Below are 21,703 nucleotides of genomic sequence, written 5' to 3' on the forward strand. Positions count from 1 at the left end.
TTAATCCTTCGTGTACCTCGACAGTTGCCAGACATGAGGACGGAGGAAGAAAGCGCATGAAACGACAGGTTAAAATGCGGAATGTAAAAATTGGATAGAATCAATGGAAAAGAAGCATAGTGTCGAGGTACGAAACTCGGCTGCAAAGTCATTGACAAAGATAGGGACCGGATCATTGAGGAAGGTGCCGCATGCCTCAAAAAATCGCTCCCGAGAAAGGACCCTCCGCTCAATAGCCTTGCCAGATTCATGAAGTCGTCTGACCTCGCTGTCCTGGAGGCAGACAAAGAAGGTGGATTTGTTGTAATGCCCAATGATGCCTCCAACAAAAAAGCTACTGAATCCATCAAGAAGAAGTTTCGACCAGTTGACTTCAACCCTTCCAGACAAAAATGTGTCGCAATAAAACTGCTTGCAGGATGAACCTGGAATCAGTAGGAAAGACAGTTAAAGCGGCTGAGACCTGGCGCCTCGAAATATTCTTTTCAGGAAAAACGCAAAAGTATGCATGCCCGCTGCGTGCCATTTGATCCGAACGAGATACGTTGCAAAAAGTTGTGACTTCCTTCGGCGCCAACTGGACAGAATAGCTGGCGGTGACCCTTATCGCAATCGAAGCTCAACGGAAGTGGTGCAGGTCCTGGAAAGAGGCAAGTTGTCGGCCTCCACTGGTGTTTTCATTGACGTTGAGGACTTAGTTTACTCTGTGCCTCACGACGGTTTGTTTGATGCTGTCTGGGAACGTTTGGAAGAATACAACAAAGTCAGGTTTCATAATTCCACTGGTGTCACAACTGATAACTTTCTTAGACCTCCTAAAGTTCTATTTGGATTCTACTGTTATTTGCTTCCAGGAAGAGTTTTACTTACAAAAGGCGGGAATATGTATAGGTTCGTCAGTTGCTCCGGTCCAATGTGGTATCTTCCTGGCGTCATTTGATCAGCGCCTTGAAGCCAGCTTGAAGGACACAGGGATAGCACTTATTTTCAGATAAGTTGATGACTATCTTATCGTCCTTAATGCTCCTACTCATTGTGCCGCAGATACACTTGTAAACCATACTCTCACAGCTTTTGGTTCTTTATCGAGGGGCCTGAAATTCACGCATGCACGGGCAGATAATGATCGACTCCAGTTTCTGGACCTACAACTTATTTTTACAAATGTGCATTGGGTTTGGGCTTATCAGCCGCGCTCAAAGAAATCACTTTTGACCTATGATATTGCCCACTCCAATCTGGTAAAGCCTGGCATAGTATCTCTTTGCATGGAATCTGCTTTAGAAAAATCATGCGCATGCCCATAAGATAGGCGAATGCTTCCAGTCTCAGATTGACCGAAATTTATCTGCAGGTTACCCAGCCCACATGGTCTCCGGCATGGCTAAAAACCTTTTTAAAAAGGAAATAAAAATAAAAAAATTCCGGCCATGCTATACACGACACAGAAGATAAGCCTGTGCAGGTAATCTGTTGCCAGCACCGTCTCTCACACAATTTGAAGAAAGTTGCGTCTGGTCACGGGGTTAGGCTGGTTTTTTCGGCTCAGTGCAAACCGGCAAAATTTTGTCCGATGGTGACCAAGAATCGTCTTAAGAAGGCCTGTGATATAAAGCATCAAACCGTATACACACAATGCACTGCTAATGTTGTGTATGAAATCCCCTTGACGTGCGGCAAAGTGTATGTGGGGCGAACCGGGAAATGCTTCAATGAGCGCGCCCGCAAGCATAACGTCACCCTGAAGAGCAAATCTGGAGGTAACCTTCCGTTACACCGCAGCAATTGCCAAAACAGCTACCCCAAGTTTATTGAAGCGAAGTTCCCAGGTAAGGCTCAGGACAAGATCAAGAGAGAAGTAACTGAGGCCTTTTTCATTGGCCTACGGAAAGACAAGTGCGTTAGCATGCCTTCTATTAACCTTTCTAGGAATGAACTATCCTTTTTCGATGGTTACATATAGCCTCTCAACCCGTTCGCTCCTATGTATTTAAGTTTGCTTTTAGAATTTTTAACGTGCCTTTATCTTTCTTTTTTGCCGCCCTTTACACGTTTTTTATCACCGTTTCTCTTGTTTCCTTTCACGCTGAGAATTTGTCATATTATGCATATTTTTGATGTTGTTACGCACTTCTTTCATTTCACTGTCATCTTTCATGCAGCTCTGTATTCTCATGTTGCTATGCATTGTTGTTAGCCCATGTGAAATCTATATTACCATATCTCGGAACGCGTTGATATGTTCACATTCTTAGGTTTTTAATCTCACTTAGATACGCCCCATTGCTCTTTCTCGTGTTTGGCTGTTAGGTTTACCCTCTCTCATGCAGCTGATGTTTGGATAACAGCGGATATATTTTGTCGTCATTAAAGATGAAAGTCGCACTTCTTTCCTGTCGTCTGTCCTCCTTTTTTCATGTTGTAATAAGAACACAGCACACTACTAATACAGCACACACAGCACACCACAGCACACCACAGTAATAAGAGCACAGCACAGCAATAAGCACAGCGTCACGAACAACCAGCGGAACCGTCCAGGCACAGATCAGAGACCGCGTTCAGTCCAGAGCACGCACGAGCGACCGAGCTTTCGACGCTCGAGCTTCGAAATCTCTAATACAGGTTCCTACTCTCGAGCAGTGAGAGGCCGTGTTGGTCAGCTCAGACTTGGGAGTTCAAACCCGGGTCATTGAATGGGCTACCCAGGTCGCTGTCAGCCGTGTACTGATAGCCACCTAGCACGGATCGTCTGCATTCTGCCTTTTCTGACGAATTAAATGTTTTCCAATCCAATCGGAGTGTTCGGCGCTCGAGCTTCGCACTGTTCGGCGTTCGAGCTTCGCAGTGTTCGGCGCTTCTCGTCGTCTTCTTCGTTGAGCGCCAACCTCTGAAGATTCTAAAGCCCGTGTCTAGTCTTACAATTCCCCCCGGGCGAAAGGGCGCCATCCTGGCGGCCTAGGGCGATGTGACGACGGCGGGGTCGTAGTAAGGTTTGAGGCGGGTCGTGTGGACAATTTCGCGGCCCCGGCGGCGATGATCAGGGGATGGCGTAAGGGGTTCGATGAGGTAATTGACGGGGGATGTCTGCTGAAGAATACGGTAGGGTCCGTGGTACTTGCTAACAAGTTTGAAGGAAAGGTCGCGACCTGAGGAGGGTACCCAGAGCCAGAACAAAGAGTCAGGAAGGTAAGCGGGAGGAAGTGCAGGGGGATCACGGGTGCTTTTCTGCTGCTGCTGGGCGTGAGAAGTGAAGGACCGGGCAAGCTGTCGGCATTCTTCGGCGTAAGATGCGGCTTGAGAAAGAGTTGTAAATTCGGAAGCATCAGGGCGGTAAGGTAGAATGGTGTCCATTGTGCAAGAAGGCTCACAGCCGTACAGTAGAAAGTACGGAGAGAATCCGGTGGTGGCTTGAGCAGCGGAGTTACAAGCGTATGTAACAAAAGGGAGAACACGGTCCCAGTTACAATGGTCGGAAGCAACATACATGGCCAGCATGTCGCCGAGGGTGCGATTAAAACGCTCAACCATGCCATTTGTCTGGGGATGGTAGGCGGAGCTGGTGCGGTGAACAACGTTGCATTCTTGAAGGAGAGCTTCTACAACTTGTGAGAGGAAGGCCGGACCTCTATCTATCACTGAGCAGCTCATTGGGCGCACCATGGCGAAGAATGATGCGATGGAGAATGAAGGATGCAATGCCGTGGGCTGTAGCGGATGGTAAAGGCGATGTTTCAGCCTAACGTGTAAGGTGGTCGATGGCAACGATGATCCAGCGGTTCCCGGTTGATGTGCTGGGAAGAGGGCCGTAGAGGTCGATGCCAACACGCTCGAAGGGCTGTACTGGGCAAGGCAGCGGCTGCATAGGAGCGGCGGGTCGGCGAGGTGGATGTTTTCGTCGCTGGCATGCGGTGCAGGACTGAACGAACTGGCGGACGTAACGGGCCATCCCACGCCAGTAGTACCGCTGTCGTAGACGGGTGAAAGTCTTCAAGAATCCGGCATGGGCACACAGGGGATCACCGTGGTAGGAAGAGCAAATGAAGGCGCGCAGATGTGTCGGAATGACGAGAAGCCACTGGCGACCATCCGGGAGATAGTTGCGGCGGTGAAGGAGCTCGTCCCGGATGGCGAAATGGTGGGACTGACGACGGAGAGCACGGGAAGGAGGTCGAGACGATTGGCCAGATAGGAGATCAAAAAGGCAAGCGATCCACGGGTCTTTGCGTTGCTCGGAAGCCATATCAGCGAACTCAAACTTCAAAGCAGGCAGGGCGGATATACAAGGCGCTGCCTCAGATGGTACAGGGGAACGTGAGAGGGCATCAGCATCGGCATGTTTGCGGCCGCAACGATAGATAATGCGAATGTCGTAATCTTGGAGTCGCAGAACCCATCGCGCCAGTCAACCGGAGGGATCTTTCAAAGAGGACAGCCAGCAGAGGGCGTCGTGATCGGTGACAACGTCAAAAGGGCGCCCGTACAGGTAGGGGCGAAATTTGACGATCGCCCAAAGGATGGCTAAACACTCCTTCTCGGTGACAGATTACTTGGCTTAAGCTTTTGTGAGGGTCCGGCTAGCGCAAGCGACAACGTATTCGTCAAAGCCTTGCTTGCGTTGAGCGAGTACTGCACCGAGGCCGACGCCGCTGGCATCGGTGTGGAGTTCCGCCGGAGAACGAGGGTCGAAGTGACGCAGAATTAGTGGAGTGGTCAGGAGGCGACGGTATGTCGTAAACGCTTCATCACAGGCTGGCGACCAGGCCGAAAGGTCGTGGGTGGAAAGGAGCTTGTTCAGGGGGTCGACGATAGTGGCAAAATTGCGGACAAAGCGGCGGAAGTAGGAGCAGAGGCCAACGAAGCTGCGGAGGTCTTTTACAGAAGTGGGCTTTGGAGATTCGGCCACAGCTCGCAACTTGGCCGGGTCCGGGAGAACGCCATCTTTCGATACGACATTACCGAGAATGGTGAGCTGCTGAGCTCCGAAGCGGCACTTTTTCAAATTAAGTTGGCGGCCAGCGTCAGCCAGGCAGCGAAGAACAGTCTCGAGGCGCTGGAGGTGAGACGGAAAGTCCGGGGAAAAGATTACAACGTCGTCTAGATAACAAAGGCATGTGTGCCATTTGAGCCCTCGGAGTATGTTGTCCATCATGCGCTCGAATGTGGTGGGTGCATTGCAGAGGCCGAAGGGCGTGACATTAAATTCATAGAGCCCGTCGGGTGTGACGAATGCAGTTTTTGGGCGATCGGCCTCCGCCATCGGCACCTGCCAGTAACCGGAGCTTAAGTCCAATGAAGAAAAGAACTCAGAGCCCTGCAGGGAGTCAAGGGCATCGTTTATACGGGGAGAGGGTAAACGTCCTTGCGTGTAATCTTATTCAGACGACGGTAGTCCACGCAGAAACGGATGGAACCGTCTTTTTTCTTGACCAGAACCACTGGCGATGCCCACGGGCTGTGCGACGGTTGTATCACGTGACGCTGGAGCATGTCGGTCACCTGGGCGTCAATGATGCTGCGCTCAGCGGCTGACACGCGGTACGGACGTTGGCGCAAAGGGGCATGGGTTCCAGTGTCAATACAGTGGGTAACGGTGGTGGTGCGTCCCAAGGAAGGTTGCTGGTAGTCAAACGAAGCTTGAAAACGCTGCAGAACGGCTATAAGCTGGTCTCGTTGGGTAGACGTCAGGGCGGCGTCGACGAAACGATGAAAAATATCTACAGACGACTGATTCGTGATGGGAACAGGCGTAATGGCGCTGACGTGAAGGCCGGCCGCGCTATCGACGAGGGGGCATGCGGAGGCGGGATCGAGAACGGCAACGCTACCAAGCGATTGGCCACGGAGTAAAGTGGTAGGGCAGGAGAACGGGTTGGCCACACAAATAGCGCTAGAGCCACGAACAATTGTCAGCACAGCATGAGGCAGCAAAACAGACTTCTGGTCTGCGCATCGTAAAGAGGGGTATAAGTCACTGTTGCTTCTGAGAGCGCAGCACAAGAAAGATGCACCAGCACTGAAGAGAAAGGTGGAACGTCTGTGTCATCTGAGACGACCACAGTAGCGGCAGCAGCACGGGTTACGTCCAAGGGGGCGTCACTGTAGGGCGACAAGTCAAGTTGAGCACGGGCGCTGTCAATAACAGCGTGATGTGAGGAGAGGAAGTCCCAGCCAAGGATAACGTCCTGAGAGGAGCGGGCGAGGACGATGAACTCGATCGTGTAGGGCACGTTCCCGATGAGCAGGCGGGCGGTGCAGGCGGCTAACGGTCGAATGTCCTGAGCGCTGGCTGTCCGGAGAGAAACGGGAGGAAGGGGCGTCGTCACTTTTCTGAGTCTGCGACAGAGGCGGTGACTGAGAACCGAAACGGCTGCGCCAATGTCAACAAGTGCTTCGACGGCGACTCCTTCAACGAAAACGGTAATAATATTGGCAGGAGCAGAAACAGGTCTTGAGTGAGCCGCTGGTGACGCAGTTCTTGCCTCCGGAACTGCGGTGGTTAGTTTTCAGCGTGGACGGCGGGTTGGCGACGGAGCATTGGAGAACGGGAACGACGGCCAGGAGACGGCGAGCGGTGGGAGCAGGGATGATAACTAGGAGAAGAAGAATCTGGAGGCGAGGACGACGGCGGAAGGTCGTACGTCGGCTCACGCCTATGATCGTAGGGACGGTGGTCACGACTGGGACACAAACGAGCCACGTGACCAGCGACGCCACAGGCGTAGCAAATAGGGCGGTTGTCATGTGTGCGCCAGGGTTGAGTGGCTGCGGCTGTGATCGGGGGCGGGCAACCGGACGGTAAGGTGGGGTCGCAGGTCGCTGGGGTTCTAACTGCCGGGTAGGTGGCCTGTAGACAGGGGCAGCAGGTGAGAGCCGCGACCGCACCACGGCATCGGCGTACGTCAGAGGAGTAAAACCACTCAAAAGACGGAACACAGCGAAGAGACGAGGCACACACACGACGACTGGACTAGCAACTGTGCTTTATAGAAGAAAACAGTCTCCCAGGAAAAGTGGCAAAGTTTGCGCAGCTCAGTTAACAACAATCTACATCTATAGATAAGCTGTGATCTAACGCCGTTGCGAAAGGAAGCTAAGTTCCTTCTGCATGAGGTAGATAGAAGGACTGCTGATACAATCATCTCCTTGAATACTAATGAGGAACGCTTCGAGGATTTCGCGCTCAACTTTTCTCTTGCCTCTGCCGACAATGCTAACATTGGAAAATAGCGGGTAGCAACCGCATTCCCGGCAATGTCGAGGCAAATTAGCGCCGTCAGTAGGGGACAGAGAGTTGTGGTGTTCTCTTAGTCTGCCATTAACACATCGGCCTGTTTGCCCAATGTACACTTTCGCAGGTCAACGGAATTTTCTAAACCACACCTGTGGCACAGTTGACGTAGCGGTTTTCATGTTGCGTCGAACAAACCGGCCGATAAGTACTGCCACGTGCAACACGTGAGCACAGGCGTGAAAGCTTGCACGGAGCTGAAAACACAAAATTGACGCCCTGCTCTCCGGCGACCTTTTTGATGGTGTGGGCGACTTTATGCACATAAGGCATGACTTCAAAATTTCTCTTTTCCACTGTCTTTGGGTCAACCCTTTTGACGTCTCGAAGCTTCATCTTTTGCAAGAGCGTTTGGTCCACTGCCCTCATCACAGCTTATCTTTAGATGTAGATTGTTGTTAACTGAGCTGCGCAAACTTTGCCCTTTTCCTGGGAGACTGTTTTCTTCTATAAAGCACAGTTGCTAGTCCAGTCGTCGTGTGTGTGCCTCGTCTCTTCGCTGTGTTCCGTCTTTTGACTGGTTTTACTCCTGAACATATACCAACTGACCCAGATTTCAACACTACGTCAGAGAGTCGCGATCAGGGGTGGCTGAGAAGGAGGTGGCAGGACTTCAGCGACCTGCTCCTCGATAACACGCTGTAGGTTGGGAGTGAGCGACGGCGCAGGCGTAGGCGGGCAGGTAGACAAAGATAGCTGGCGTGCGACTTCCTCACGTACAAACTGCTGGATGCTCTGGAGGAGCGACTGTTGGTCCAGAGCACCGTCCCCTTGGAGAGCCAAGCTGCAAAGTGCGGCATCCTGAAAGCCTGCACGCCGGGTAGAAAGGCGCTGTTTGTGCAGCTCATCGAAGCTTTGGCAGTAGCCGATGACACCGGAGACAGTCTAGGGATCTTTGGCGACGAGCATCTGGAAGGCATCATCCCCAATGCCTTTCATAATGTGTCTGATCTTGTCGGCCTCGCTCATAGAAGGGGTGGCACGCTTGCATATGTCGACGACATCTTCTATATAACTGGTGAAGTTTTCACCGGTTTGCTGGGCCCGACTTCCCAAGCGTTGCTCGGCGCGAAGCTTTCGCACTGCGGGACGGCCAAAGACTTCTGTCAGACTGGTTTTTAGAGCTGCCCAGCTTGAGATGTTAGCCTCGTGGTTTCGAAACCAGAGATTGGCTACGTCGCTCAGATAGAAGATAACGTTGGTGAGCTTGACGCTATCGTCCCACTTGTTGTAGGCGCTTACGCGTTCATAGGAGGCCAACCAATCCTCCACATCCGTGTCATCTATGCCGCTGAAGATGCTCGGGTCACGCTGCCGCGCGGCGCCGGAACAGAAGACAGCCGACGGAAGCGGTGAAGCGGTTTGGGTGACGGTCTCAGGCATTGCAGAGGTGGTAGTCAATGCGCGGGTGCGAAGCTCCAGGGCGAGGGATCGTTGGAACCTCCACCACTTGTAAGAAGAACACAGCACACTACTAATACAGCACACGCAGCACACCACAGCACAGCACAGTAATAAGCACAGCGTCACGAACAACCAGCGGAACCGTCCAGGCACAAATCAGAGACCGCGTTCAGTTCAGAGCACGCACGAGCGACCGAGCGCTCGAGCTTCGGAGTGTTCGGCGCTCGAGCTTCGCAGTGTTCAGCGCTTCTCATTGTCTTCTTCGTTGAGCCTCTGAAGATTCTAAAGCCCGTGTCCAGTCTTACAATGTGAACGTTTTTTTTAGCACACAGCCTTCACAAATAAATATGTACCAATTAGCCAGTCAGAAAATCTTACTAAATCACATTGTCTATCCCTGTAGACGTGCATTTGGAATTATTTTCTTCGGCCTTTTTCCTAATTAAGTTTGGTGAGTTCAAAGCTGTTTTCTATGGGGCTGTCCTGCGTTGCTCCCTCATTTGGGGTGATTACCCTATCGTCTTTCTTAAATGACTCAGATATAACTGACGCAATGTAATTCACAGCGTCAGCTCCCTGTAAACATTTTCCGTCGGCATTGTGAATCTGTTCCTGCTTTCTGCGATTCGCTTTGATCAACCTGCTTATATGGCTCCAGAATTTTTTTTGCTCCCCTTTAGTTGCATCGCGGACTTGAGCCAGCCAGCGATCAGAGGACTGCTTTATTTTAGCCTGGACGAGGACCTGCACTTGCTGTTTCTTGTGTCAATAAGATTTTCATTTTTTTTTCCATTTCCTCTTCAGATAACTGCGCCCTCTTTGCTTCTCTGTGTTCCCATGATTCCAACCGTCGTGGTTCGATGGCCTCCCTAATTTCCTTGTTCCATCAACTTCGTGGCTTCCTCTTTCCTATCCAGCGGTTTACTTCTTTTAATTCTTTTATTTTAGTACTAATAAGCAGTTTTAACTGATTATAATCCAACTTTTCCATGGAATGTTTCTCTTTTGCTTCCTCTATACCGGCCGCTATTAGTGCGATTTGTACATCATTTCATTTTGCGCACTCTATTTTACTTCCCTGCGTTATTCATTTAAGGAGGACTCGCAACTCTAGAGTAATACGCTTATGATCACTTCCGAGGCTGTACTTTCCCTCTTCGTCTATTTCTATCATTGCGAGCTTGCCATGCATCCCCTGCGACATTAATCAGGAGATAGTCGTTTGTCTTTTACGAGATTCCCACCAGATTTGTGCCTCAGACTTACTTTATCTATTTGCAATAACTGGTTTGTGTCGCTCATAGAAGTCTAGCATCAACTTCCCGCTACAGTCTGTGTATTCATTCAGATCCTCGATGTGGTCGTTCATTTCGTCCAGTAGAGTAATATCGGCACATTCTTCTCTACGCGTTGGTTGATCAGCCTCGCCATGGAAGTTACCGACGAAGAGTCTATAATTGAATCTAGTTGCTCTGCTGCTTCGGAACAGTTAGATTTTAAGCTTGCTCCCCGCCGCAGCTAGGAGGGAGTCGTCGTCCGGTGTGCCGTGGCCCCCGAGCCGGCTCTGCTCCTAACAGGTGGACTCTCCGTTGAGAAGAAGACCTCTTCGCCTTGCGCTCGCTCCGTGGCGGCTTCACTGGGATATATAGCGGTGCGCTACGCGTTGGTTGATCAGCCTCGCCATGGAAGTTACCGACGAAGAGTCTATAATTGAATCTAGTTGCTCTACTGCTTCGGAACAGTTAAATTTTAAGCTTGCTCCACGCCGCAGCTAGGAGGGAGTCGTCGTCAGATGTGCCGTGGCCTCCGAGCCGGCTCTGCTCCTAACAGGGGGTCTCTCCGTTGATAAGACGACCTCTTCGCCTTCCGCTCGCTCCGTGGCGGCTTCACTGGGATATATAGCGGTGCGCTACGCGTTGGTTGATCAGCCTCGCCATGGAAGTTACCGACGAAGAGTCTATAGTTGAATCTAGTTGCTCTACTGCTTCGGAACAGTTAGATTTTAAGCTTGCTCCCCGCGGAAGCTAGGAGAGAGTCGTCAGGTGTGCCGTGGCCTACGAGCCGGCTCTGCTCCTAACAGGTGGTCTCTCCGTTGATAAGACGACCTCTTCGCCTTGCGCTCGCTCCGTGGCGGCTTCACTGGGATATATAGCGGTGCGCAACGCGTTGGTTGATCAGCCTCGCCATGGAAGTTATCTACGAAGAGTCTATAATTGAATCTAGTTGCTCTGCTGCTTCGGAACAGTTAGATTTTAAGCTTGCTCCCCGCCGCAGCTAGGAGGGAGTCGTCGTCCGGTGTGCCGTGGCCCCCGAGCCGGCTCTGCTCCTAACAGGTGGACTCTCCGTTGAGAAGAAGACCTCTTCGCCTTGCGCTCGCTCCGTGGCGGCTTCACTGGGATATATAGCGGTGCGCTACGCGTTGGTTGATCAGCCTCGCCATGGAAGTTACCGACGAAGAGTCTATAATTGAATCTAGTTGCTCTACTGCTTCGGAACAGTTAAATTTTAAGCTTGCTCCACGCCGCAGCTAGGAGGGAGTCGTCGTCCGGTGTGCCGTGGCCCCCGAGCCAGCTCTGCTCCTAACAGGTGGGCTCTCCGTTGATAAGACGACCTCTTCGCCTTGCGCTCGCTCCGTGGCGGCTTCACTGGGATATATAGCGGTGCGCTACGCGTTGGTTGGTTAGCCTCGGCATGGAAGTTACCGACGAAGAGTCTATATCTGAATCTAGTTGCTCGACTGCTTCGGAACAGTTAGATTTTAAGCTTGCTCCCCGCCGCAGCTAGGAGAGAGTCGTCGTCAGGTGTGCCGTGGCCCCCGAGCCGGCTCTGCTCCTAACAGGTGGTCTCTCCGTTGATAAGACGACCTATTCGCCTCGCGCTCGCTCCGTGGCGGCTTCACAGGGATATATAGCGGTGCGCAACGCGTTGGTTGATCAGCCTCGCCATGGAAGTTACCTACTAAGAGTCTATAATTGAATCTAGTTGCTATACTGCTTCGGAACAGTTAGATTTTAAGCTTGCTCCCCGCCGCAGCTAGGAGGGAGTCGTCGTCCGGTGTGCCGTGGCCCCCGAGCCGGCTCTGCTCCTAACAGGTGGACTCTCCGTTGAGAAGAAGACCTCTTCGCCTTGCGCTCGCTCCTTGGCGGCTTCACTGGGATATATAGCAGTGCGCTACACGTTGGTTGGTCAGACTCGGCATGGAAGTTACCGACGAAGAGACTATATCTGAATCTAGTTGCTCTACTGCTTCGGAACAGTTAAATTTTAAGCTTGCTCCACGCCGCAGCTAGGAGGGAGTCGTCGTCAGATGTGCCGTGGCCTCCGAGCCGGCTCTGCTCCTAACAGGGGGTCTCTCCGTTGATAAGACGACCTCTTCGCCTTCCGCTCACTCCGTGGCGGCTTCACTGGGATATATAGCGTTGCGCTACGCGTTGGTTGATCAGCCTCGCCATGGAAGTTACCGACCAAGAGTCTATAATTGAATCTAGTTGCTCTACTGCTTCGGAACAGTTAGTTTTTAAGCTTGCTCCCCGCCGCAGCTAGGAGAGAGTCGTCGTCAGGTGTGCCGTGGCCCCCGAGCCGGCTCTGCTCCTAACAGGTGGACTCTCCGTTGAGAAGACGACCTCTTCGCCTTCCGCTCGCTCCGTGGCGGCTTCACTGGGATATATAGCGTTGCGCTACGCGTTGGTTGATCAGCCTCGCCATGGAAGTTACCGACGAAGAGTCTATAATTGAATCTAGTTGCTCTACTGCTTCGGAACAGTTAGTTTTTAAGCTTGCTCCACGCCGCAGCTAGGAGGGAGTCGTCGTCAGATGTGCCGTGGCCTCCGAGCCGGCTCTGCTCCTAACAGGGGGTCTCTCCGTTGATAAGACGACCTCTTCGCCTTCCGCTCGCTCCGTGGCGGCTTCACTGGGATATATAGCGTTGCGCTACGCGTTGGTTGATCAGCCTCGCCATGGAAGTTACCGACGAAGAGTCTATAATTGAATCTAGTTGCTCTACTGCTTCGGAACAGTTAGTTTTTAAGCTTGCTCCACGCCGCAGCTAGGAGGGAGTCGTCGTCAGATGTGCCGTGGCCTCCGAGCCGGCTCTGCTCCTAACAGGGGGTCTCTCCGTTGATAAGACGACCTCTTCGCCTTCCGCTCGCTCCGTGGCGGCTTCACTGGGATATATAGCGTTGCGCTACGCGTTGGTTGATCAGCCTCGCCATGGAAGTTACCGACGAAGAGTCTATAATTGAATCTAGTTGCTCTACTGCTTCGGAACAGTTAGATTTTAAGCTTGCTCCCCGCCGCAGCTAGGAGAGAGTCGTCGTCAGGTGTGCCGTGGCCCCCGAGCCGGCTCTGCTCCTAACAGGTGGACTCTCCGTTGAGAAGAAGACCTCTTCGCCTTGCGCTCGCTCCGTGGCGGCTTCACTGGGATATATAGCGGTGCGCTACGCGTTGATTGATCAGCCTCGCCATGAAAGTTACCGAAGAAGAGTCTATAATTGAATCTAGTTGCTCTACTGCTTCGGAACAGTTAGATTTTAAGCTAGCTCCCCGCCGCAGCTAGGAGGGAGTCGTCGTCAGGTGTGCCGTGGCCCCCGAGCCGGATCTGCTCCTAACAGGTGGACTCTCCGTTGAGAAGAAGACCTCTTCGCCTTGCGCTCGCTCCGTGGCGGCTTCACTGGGATATATAGCGGTGCGCTACGCGTTGGTTGATCAGCCTCGCCATGGAAGTTACCGACGAAGAGTCTGTAATTGAATCTACTTGCTCTACCGCTTCGGAACAGTTAGATTTTAAGCTAGCTCCCCGCCGCAGCTAGGAGGGAGTCGTCGTCAGGTGTGCCGTGGCCCCCGAGCCGGCTCTGCTCCTAACAGGTGTACTCTCCGTTGATAAGACGACCTCTTCGCCTTGCGCTCGCTCCATGGCGGCTTCACTGGGATATATAGCGGTGCGCTACGCGTTGGTTGATCAGCCTCGCCATGGAAGTTACCGACGAAGAGTCTATAGTTGAATCTAGTTGCTCTGCTGCTTCGGAACAGTTAGATTTTAAGCTAGCTCCCCGCCGCAGCTAGGAGGGAGTCGTCGTCAGGTGTGCCGTGGCCCCCGAGCCGGCTCTGCTCCTAACAGGTGGTCTCTCCGTTGATAAGACGACCTCTTCGGCTTCCGCTCGCTCCTTGGCGGCTTCACTGGGATATATAGCGGTGCGCTACGCGTTGGTTGATCAGCCTCGCCATGGAAGTTACCGACGAAGAGTCTATAATTGAATCCACTTGCTCTACTGCTTCGGAACAGTTAAATTTTAAGTTTGCTCCCCGTCGCCCCTAGGAGTGAGCTGTCGTCAGGTGTGCCCTGGCCTCCGAGCCGGCTCTGTTCCTAACAGGTGGTCTCTCCGTTGATAAGACGATCTCTTCGCCTTGCGCTCGCTCCGTGGCGGCTTCACTGGGATATATAGCGGTGCGCTACGCGTTGGTTGGTCAGCCGCGGCATGGAAGTTACCGACGAAGAGTCTATATCTGAATGTAGTTGCTCTACTGCTTCGGAACAGTTAAATTTTAAGCTTGCTCCCCGCCGCAGCTAGGAGGGAGTCGTCGTCAGATGTGCCGTGGCCACCGAGCCGGCTCTGCTCCTAACAGGTGGTCTCTCCGTTGATAAGACGACCTCTTCGCCTTGCGCTCGCTCCTTGGCGGCTTCACTGGGATATATAGCGGTGCGCTCCGCGTTGGTTGATCAGCCTCGCCATGGAAGTTACCGACGAAGAGTCTGTAATTGAATCTACTTGCTCTACCGCTTCGGAACAGTTAAATTTTAAGCTTGCTCCCCGCCGCCCCTAGCAGGGAGCCGTCGTCAGGCGTGCCCTGGCCCCCGAGCCAGCTCTGCTCCTAACAGGTGGTCTCTCCGTTGATAAGACGAGCTCTTCGCCTTGCGCTCGCTCCATGGCGGCTTCACTGGGATATATAGCGGTGCGCTACGCGTTGGTTGTTCAGCCTCGCCATGGAAGTTACCGACGAAGAGTCTATAGTTGAATCTAGTTGCTCTGCTGCTTCGGAACAGTTAAATTTTAAGCTTGCTCCCCGCCGCAGCTAGGAGGGAGTCGTCGTCAGGTGTGCCGTGGCCCCCGAGCCGGCTCTGCTCCTAACAGGTGGTCTCTCCGTTGATAAGACGACCTCTTCGGCTTCCGCTCGCTCCGTGGCGGCTTCACTGGGATATATAGCGGTGCGCTACGCGTTGGTTGATCAGCCTCGCCATGGAAGTTACCGACGAAGAGTCTATAATTGAATCCACTTGCTCTACTGCTTCGGAACAGTTAAATTTTAAGTTTGCTCCCCGTCGCCCCTAGGAGTGAGCCGTCGTCAGGCGTGCCCTGGCCCCCGAGCCGGCTCTGTTCCTAACAGGTGGTCTCTCCGTTGATAAGACGACCTCTTCGCCTTGCGCTCGCTCCGTAGCGGCTTCACTGGGATATATAGCGGTGCGCTACGCGTTGGTTGATCAACCTCGCCATGGAAGTTACCGATGAAGAGTCTATATCTGAATCTAGTTGCTCTACTGCTTCGGAACAGTTAAATTTTAAGCTAGCTCCCCGCCGCAGCTAGGAGGGAGTCGTCGTCAGGTGTGCCGTGGCCTCCGAGCCCGCTATGCTCCTAACAGGTGGACTCTCCGTTGATAAGACGACCTCTTCGCCTTCCGCTCGCTCCGTGGCGGCTTCACTGGGATATATAGCGGTGCGCTACGCGTTGGTTGATCAGCCTCGCCATGAAAGTTACCGAAGAAGAGTCTATATCTGAATATAGTTGCTCTACTGTTTCGGAACAGTTAAATTTTAAGCTTGCTCCCCGCCGCAGCTAGGAGGGAGTCGTCGTCAGGTGTGCCGTGGCCCCCGAGCCGGCTCTGCTCCTAACAGGTGGTCTCTCCGTTGATAAGACGACCTCTTCGGCTTCCGCTCGCTCCGTGGCGGCTTCACTGGGATATATAGCGGTGCGCTACGCGTTGGTTGATCAGCCTCGCCATGGAAGTTACCGACGAAGAGTCTATAATTGAATCCACTTGCTCTACTGCTTCGGAACAGTTAAATTTTAAGTTTGCTCCCCGTCGCCCCTAGGAGTGAGCCGTCGTCAGGCGTGCCCTGGCCCCCGAGCCGGCTCTGTTCCTAACAGGTGGTCTCTCCGTTGATAAGACGACCTCTTCGCCTTGCGCTCGCTCCGTAGCGGCTTCACTGGGATATATAGCGGTGCGCTACGCGTTGGTTGATCAACCTCGCCATGGAAGTTACCGATGAAGAGTCTATATCTGAATCTAGTTGCTCTACTGCTTCGGAACAGTTAAATTTTAAGCTAGCTTCCCGCCGCAGCTAGGAGGGAGTCGTCGTCAGGTGTGCCGTGGCCTCCGAGCCCGCTATGCTCCTAACAGGTGGACTCTCCGTTGATAAGACGACCTCTTCGCCTTCCGCTCGCTCCGTGGCGGCTTCACTGGGATATATAGCGGTGCGCTACGCGTTGGTTGATCAGCCTCGCCATGAAAGTTACCGAAGAAGAGTCTATATCTGAATATAGTTGCTCTACTGTTTCGGAACAGTTAAATTTTAAGCTTGCTCCCCGCCGCAGCTAGGAGGGAGTCGTCGTCCGGTGTGCCGTGGCCCCCGAGCCGGCTCTGCTCCTAACAGGTGGACTCTCCGTTGAGAAGAAGACCTCTTCGCCTTCCGCTCGCTCCGTGGCGGCTTCACTGGGATATATAGCGGTGCGCTACGCGTTGGTTGATCAGCCTCGCCATGGAAGTTACCGACGAAGAGTCTGTAATTGAATCTACTTACTCTACCGCTTCGGAACAGTTAAATTTTAAGCTTGCTCCCCGCCGCCCCTAGGAGGAAGCGTCGTCAGGCGTGCCGTGGCCCCCGAGCCGGCTCTGCTCCTAACAGGTGGTCTCTCCGTTGATAAGACGACCTCTTCGCCTTGCGCTCGCTCCGTGGCGGCTTCACTGGGATATATAGCGGTGCACTACGCGTTGGTTGGTCAGCCTCGGCATGGAAGTTACCGACGAAGAGTCTCTATCTGAATCTAGTTGCTCTACTGCTTCGGAACAGTTAAATTTTAAGCTTGCTCCACGCCGCAGCTAGGAAGGAGTCGTCGTCCGGTGTGCCGTGGCCCCCGAGCCGGCTCTGCTTCTAACACGTGGACTCTCCGTTGAGAAGAAGACCTCTTCGTCTTGCGCTCGCTCCGTGGCGGCTTCACTGGGATATATAGCGGTGCGCTACGCGTTGGTTGATCAGCCTCGCCATGGAAGTTACCGACGAAGAGTCTATAATTGAATCTAGTTGCTCCACTACTTCGGAACAGTTAAATTTTAAGCTTCCTCCCCGCTACAGCTAGGAGGGAGTGGTCGTCAGGTGTGCCGTGGCCCCCGAGCCGGCTCTGCTCCTAACAGGTGGTCTCTCCGTTGATAAGACGACCTCTTCGCCTTGCGCTCGCTCCGTGGCGGCTTCACTGGGATATATAGCGGTGCGCTACGCGTTGGTTGATCAGCCACGCCATGGAAGATACCGACGAAGAGTCTATGATTGAATCTAGTTGCTCTACTGCCTCGGAACAGTTAAATGTTAAGCTTGCTCCCCGCCACAGCTAGGAGGGAGTGGTCGTCAGGTGTGCCGTGGCCCCCGAGCCGTCTCTGCTCCTAACAGGTGGTCTCTCCGTTGATAAGACGACCTCTTCGCCTTCCGCTCGCTCCGTGGCGGCTTCACTGGGATATATAGTGGTGCGCTACGGGTTGGTTGGTCAGCCTCGGCATGGAAGTTACCGACGAAGAGTCTATAATTGAATCTAGTTGCTCTGCTGCTTCGAAACAGTTAGATTCTAAGCTTGCTCCCCGCCGCAGCTAGGAGGGAGTCGTCGTCATGTGTGCCGTGGCCCCCGAGCCGGCTCTGCTCCTAACAGGTGGTCTCTCCGTTGATAAGACGACCTTTTCTAGAAAAGCAGCGCTGAACAGACGAGGACAGAGACGAGGCGACAAGGACGGGCGCTGAACTGACAACAATTTTTTATTGAAGGAATTCACATTTATAAACGTAGTGCAGCTACCGTTCGCGCATGCTCAGGAAAGTCAGCTCTTTTGGTGAAAGGGCGATAGAGGCTGTGCTGACGCAGCCCTCTCCCAGGCTATATATCTGATTTGATTCAGCTATTTCTCTGGTCATACGTACACTGCTCTTTCTGATTATGGAGGTGTCACCGAGTGCAGGAGTACAATCTAGGCAAGTGATACAGTGACTTGCGAGGAAGCCTTCAAAATCTTTTCCCTCGCGTGCATTTTTCACGTTCAAGGCATGCTCTCTTAACCTCTCGTTCACGCATCTCCCAGTTTGGCCAACATACGTCTTTCCACAACTTAACGGAATTTTGTAAACTACACCTTCTGTGCAATCAACATAAGGCCGCCTATGTTTTTTGCCACAGCCACGCTTCTGGGTCGCCTCTGGATCACTAATCCGGAGGCGACCCAGAAGCGTGGCTGTGGCAAAAAACATAGGCGGCCTTATGTTGATTGCACAGAAGGTGTAGTTTACAAAATTCCGTTAAGTTGTGGAAAGACGTATGTTGGCCAAACTGGGAGATGCGTGAACGAGAGGTTAAGGGAGCATGCCTTGAACGTGAAAAATGCACGCGAGGGAAAAGATTTTGAAGGCTTCCTCGCAAGTCACAGTATCACTTGCCTAGATTGTACTCCTGCACTCGGTGACACCTCCATAATCAGAAAGAGCAGTGTACGTATGACCAGAGAAATAGCTGAATCAAATCAGATATATAGCCTGGGAGAGGGCTGCGTCAGCACAGCCTCTATCGCCCTTTCACCAAAAGAGCTGACTTTCCTGAGCATGCGCGAACGGTAGCTGCACTACGTTTATAAATGTGAATTCCTTCAATAAAAAATTGTTGTCAGTTCAGCGCCCGTCCTTGTCGCCTCGTCTCTGTCCTCGTCTGTTCAGCGCTGCTTTTCTAGAAAACTATGTACCAACACGCCCAACTCGCCGCATTAATTAAGACGACCTCTTCGCCTTCCGCTCGCTCCGTGGCGGCTTCACTGGGATATATAGCGATGCGTTACGCGTTGGTTGATCAGCCTCGCCATGGAAGTTACCGACGAAGAGTCTATAATTGAATCTAGTTGCTCTGCTGCTTCGAAACAGTTAGATTCTAAGCTTGCTCCCCGCCGCCGCTAGGAGGGAGTCGTCGTCATGTGTGCCGTGGCCTCCGAGCCGGCTCTGCTCCTAACAGGTGGACTCTCCGTTGATAAGACGACCTCTTCGCCTTGCGCTCGCTCCGTGGCGGCTTCACTGGGATATATAGCGGCGCGCTACGCGTTGGTTGATCAGCCTCGCCATGAAAGTTACCGAAGAAGAGTCTATATCTGAATATAGTTGCTCTACTGTTTCGGAACAGTTAAATTTTAAGCTTGCTCCCCGCCGCAGCTAGGAGGGAGTCGTCGTCCGGTGTGCCGTGGCCCCCGAGCCGGCTCTGCTCCTAACAGGTGGACCCTCCGTTGAGAAGAAGACCTCTTCGCCTTCCGCTCGCTCCGTGGCGGCTTCACTGGGATATATAGCGGTGCGCTACGCGTTGGTTGATCAGCCTCGCCATGGAAGTTACCGACGAAGAGTCTATAATTGAATCTAGATGCTGTACTGCTTCGGAACAGTTAGATTTTAAGCTAGCTCCCAGCCGCAGCTAGGAGGGAGTCGTCGTCAGGTGTGCCGTGGCCCCCGAGCCGGCTCTGCTCCTAACAGGTGTACTCTCCGTTGATAAGAAGACCTCTTCGCCTTGCGCTCGCTCCATGGCGGCTTCACTGGGATATATAGCGGTGCGCTACGCGTTGGTTGATCAGCCTCGCCATGGAAGTTACCGACGAAGAGTCTATAGCTGAATCTAGTTGCCCTGCTGCTTCGGAACAGTTAAATTTTAAGCTTGCTCCCCGCCGCAGCTAGGAGGGAGTCGTCGTCAGGTGTGCCGTGGCCCCCGAGCCGGCTCTGCTCCTAACAGGTGGTCTCTCCGTTGATAAGACGACCTCTTCGCCTTGCGCTCGCTCCGTGGCGGCTTCACTGGGATATATAGCGGTGCGCTACGCGTTGGTTGGTCAGCCTCGGCATGGAAGTTACCGACGAAGAGTCTATATCTGAATGTAGTTGCTTTACTGCTTCGGAACAGTTAAATTTTAAGCTTGCTCCCCGCCGCAGCTAGATGGGAGTCGTCGTCAGATGTGCCGTGGCCACCGAGCCGGCTCTGCTCCTAACAGGTGGTCTCTCCGTTGATAAGACGACCTCTTCGCCTTGCGCTCGCTCCGTCTCGGCTTCACTGGGATATATAGCGGTGCGCTACGCGTTGGTTGATCATCCTCGCCATGGAAGTTACCGATGAAGAGTCTATATCTGAATCTAGTTGCTCTACCGCTTCGGAACAGTTAAATTTTATGGTTGCTCCCCGCCGCAGCTAGGAGGGAGTCGTCGTCATGTGTGCCGTGGCCCCCGAGCCGGCTCTGCTCCTAACAGGTGGTCTCTCCGTTGATAAGACGACCTCTTAGCCTTGCGCTCGCTCCGTGGCGGCTTCACTGGGATATATAGCGATGCGTTACGCGTTGGTTGGTCAGCCCCGGCATGGAAGTTACCGACGAAGAGTCTATATCTGAATGTAGTTGCTCTACTGCTTCGGAACAGTTAAATTTTAAGCTTGCTCCCCGCCGCAGCTACGAGGGAGTCGTCGTCAGATGTGCCGTGGCCACCGAGCCCGCTATGCTCCTAACAGGTGGACTCTCCGTTGATAAGACGACCTCTTCGCCTTGCGCTCGCTCCGTGGCGGCTTCACTGGGATATATAGCGGTGCGCTACGCGTTGGTTGATCAGCCTCGCCATGAAAGTTACCGAAGAAGAGTCTATATCTGAATCTAGTTGCTCTACTGTTTCGGAACAGTTAAATTTTATGGTTGCTCCCCGCCGCAGCTAGGAGGGAGTCGTCGTCAGGTGTGCCGTGGCCCCCGAGCCGGCTCTGCTCCTAACAGGTGGTCTCTCCGTTGATAAGACGACCTCTTCGCCTTGCGCTCGCCCCGTGGCGGCTTCACTGGGATATATAGCGGTGCACTACGCGTTGGTTGATCAGCCTCGCCATGGAAGTTACCGACGAAGAGTCTATAACTGAATCTAGTTGCTCTGCTGCTTCGGAACAGTTAGATTTTAAGCTTGCTCCCCGCCACAGCTAGGAGGGAGTGGTCGTCAGGTGTGCCGTGGCCCCCGAGCCGGCTCTGCTCCTAACAGGTGGTCTCTCCGTTGATAAGACGACCTCTTCGCCTTGCGCTCGCTCCGTGGCGGCTTCACTGGGATATATAGCGGTGCGCTACGCGTTGGTTGATCAGCCTCGCCATGGAAGGTACCGACGAAGAGTCTATAATTGAATCTAGTTGCTCTACTGCCTCGGAACAGTTAAATGTTAAGCTTGCTCCCCGCCGCAGCTAGGAGGGAGTCGTCGTCCGGTGTGCCGTGGCCCCCGAGCCGGCTCTGCTCCTAACACGTGGACTCTCCGTTGAGAAGAAGACCTCTTCGCCTTGCGCTCGCTCCGTGGCGGCTTCACTTGGATATATAGCGGTGCGCTACGCGTTGGTTGATCAGCCTCGCCATGGAAGGTACCGACGAAGAGTCTATAATTGAATCTAGTTGCTCTGCTGCTTCGGAACAGTTAGATTTTAAGCTTGCTCCCCGCCACAGCTAGGAGGGAGTGGTCGTCAGGTGTGCCGTGGCCCCCGAGCCGGCTCTGCTCCTAACAGGTGGTCTCTCCGTTGATAAGACGATCTCTTCGCCTTGCGCTCGCTCCGTGGCGGCTTCACTGGGATATATAGCGGTGCACTACGCGTTGGTTGATCAGCCTCGCCATGGAAGTTACCGACGAAGAGTCTATAATTGAATCTAGTTGCTCTGCTGCTTCGGAACAGTTAGATTTTAAGCTTGCTCCCCGCCGCAGCTAGGAGAGAGTCGTCGTCCGGTGTGCCGTGGCCCC

Source organism: Amblyomma americanum, chromosome 9 (assembly GCF_052857255.1).
Source record: "Amblyomma americanum isolate KBUSLIRL-KWMA chromosome 9, ASM5285725v1, whole genome shotgun sequence".
NCBI lineage: Eukaryota > Metazoa > Arthropoda > Arachnida > Ixodida > Ixodidae > Amblyomma > Amblyomma americanum.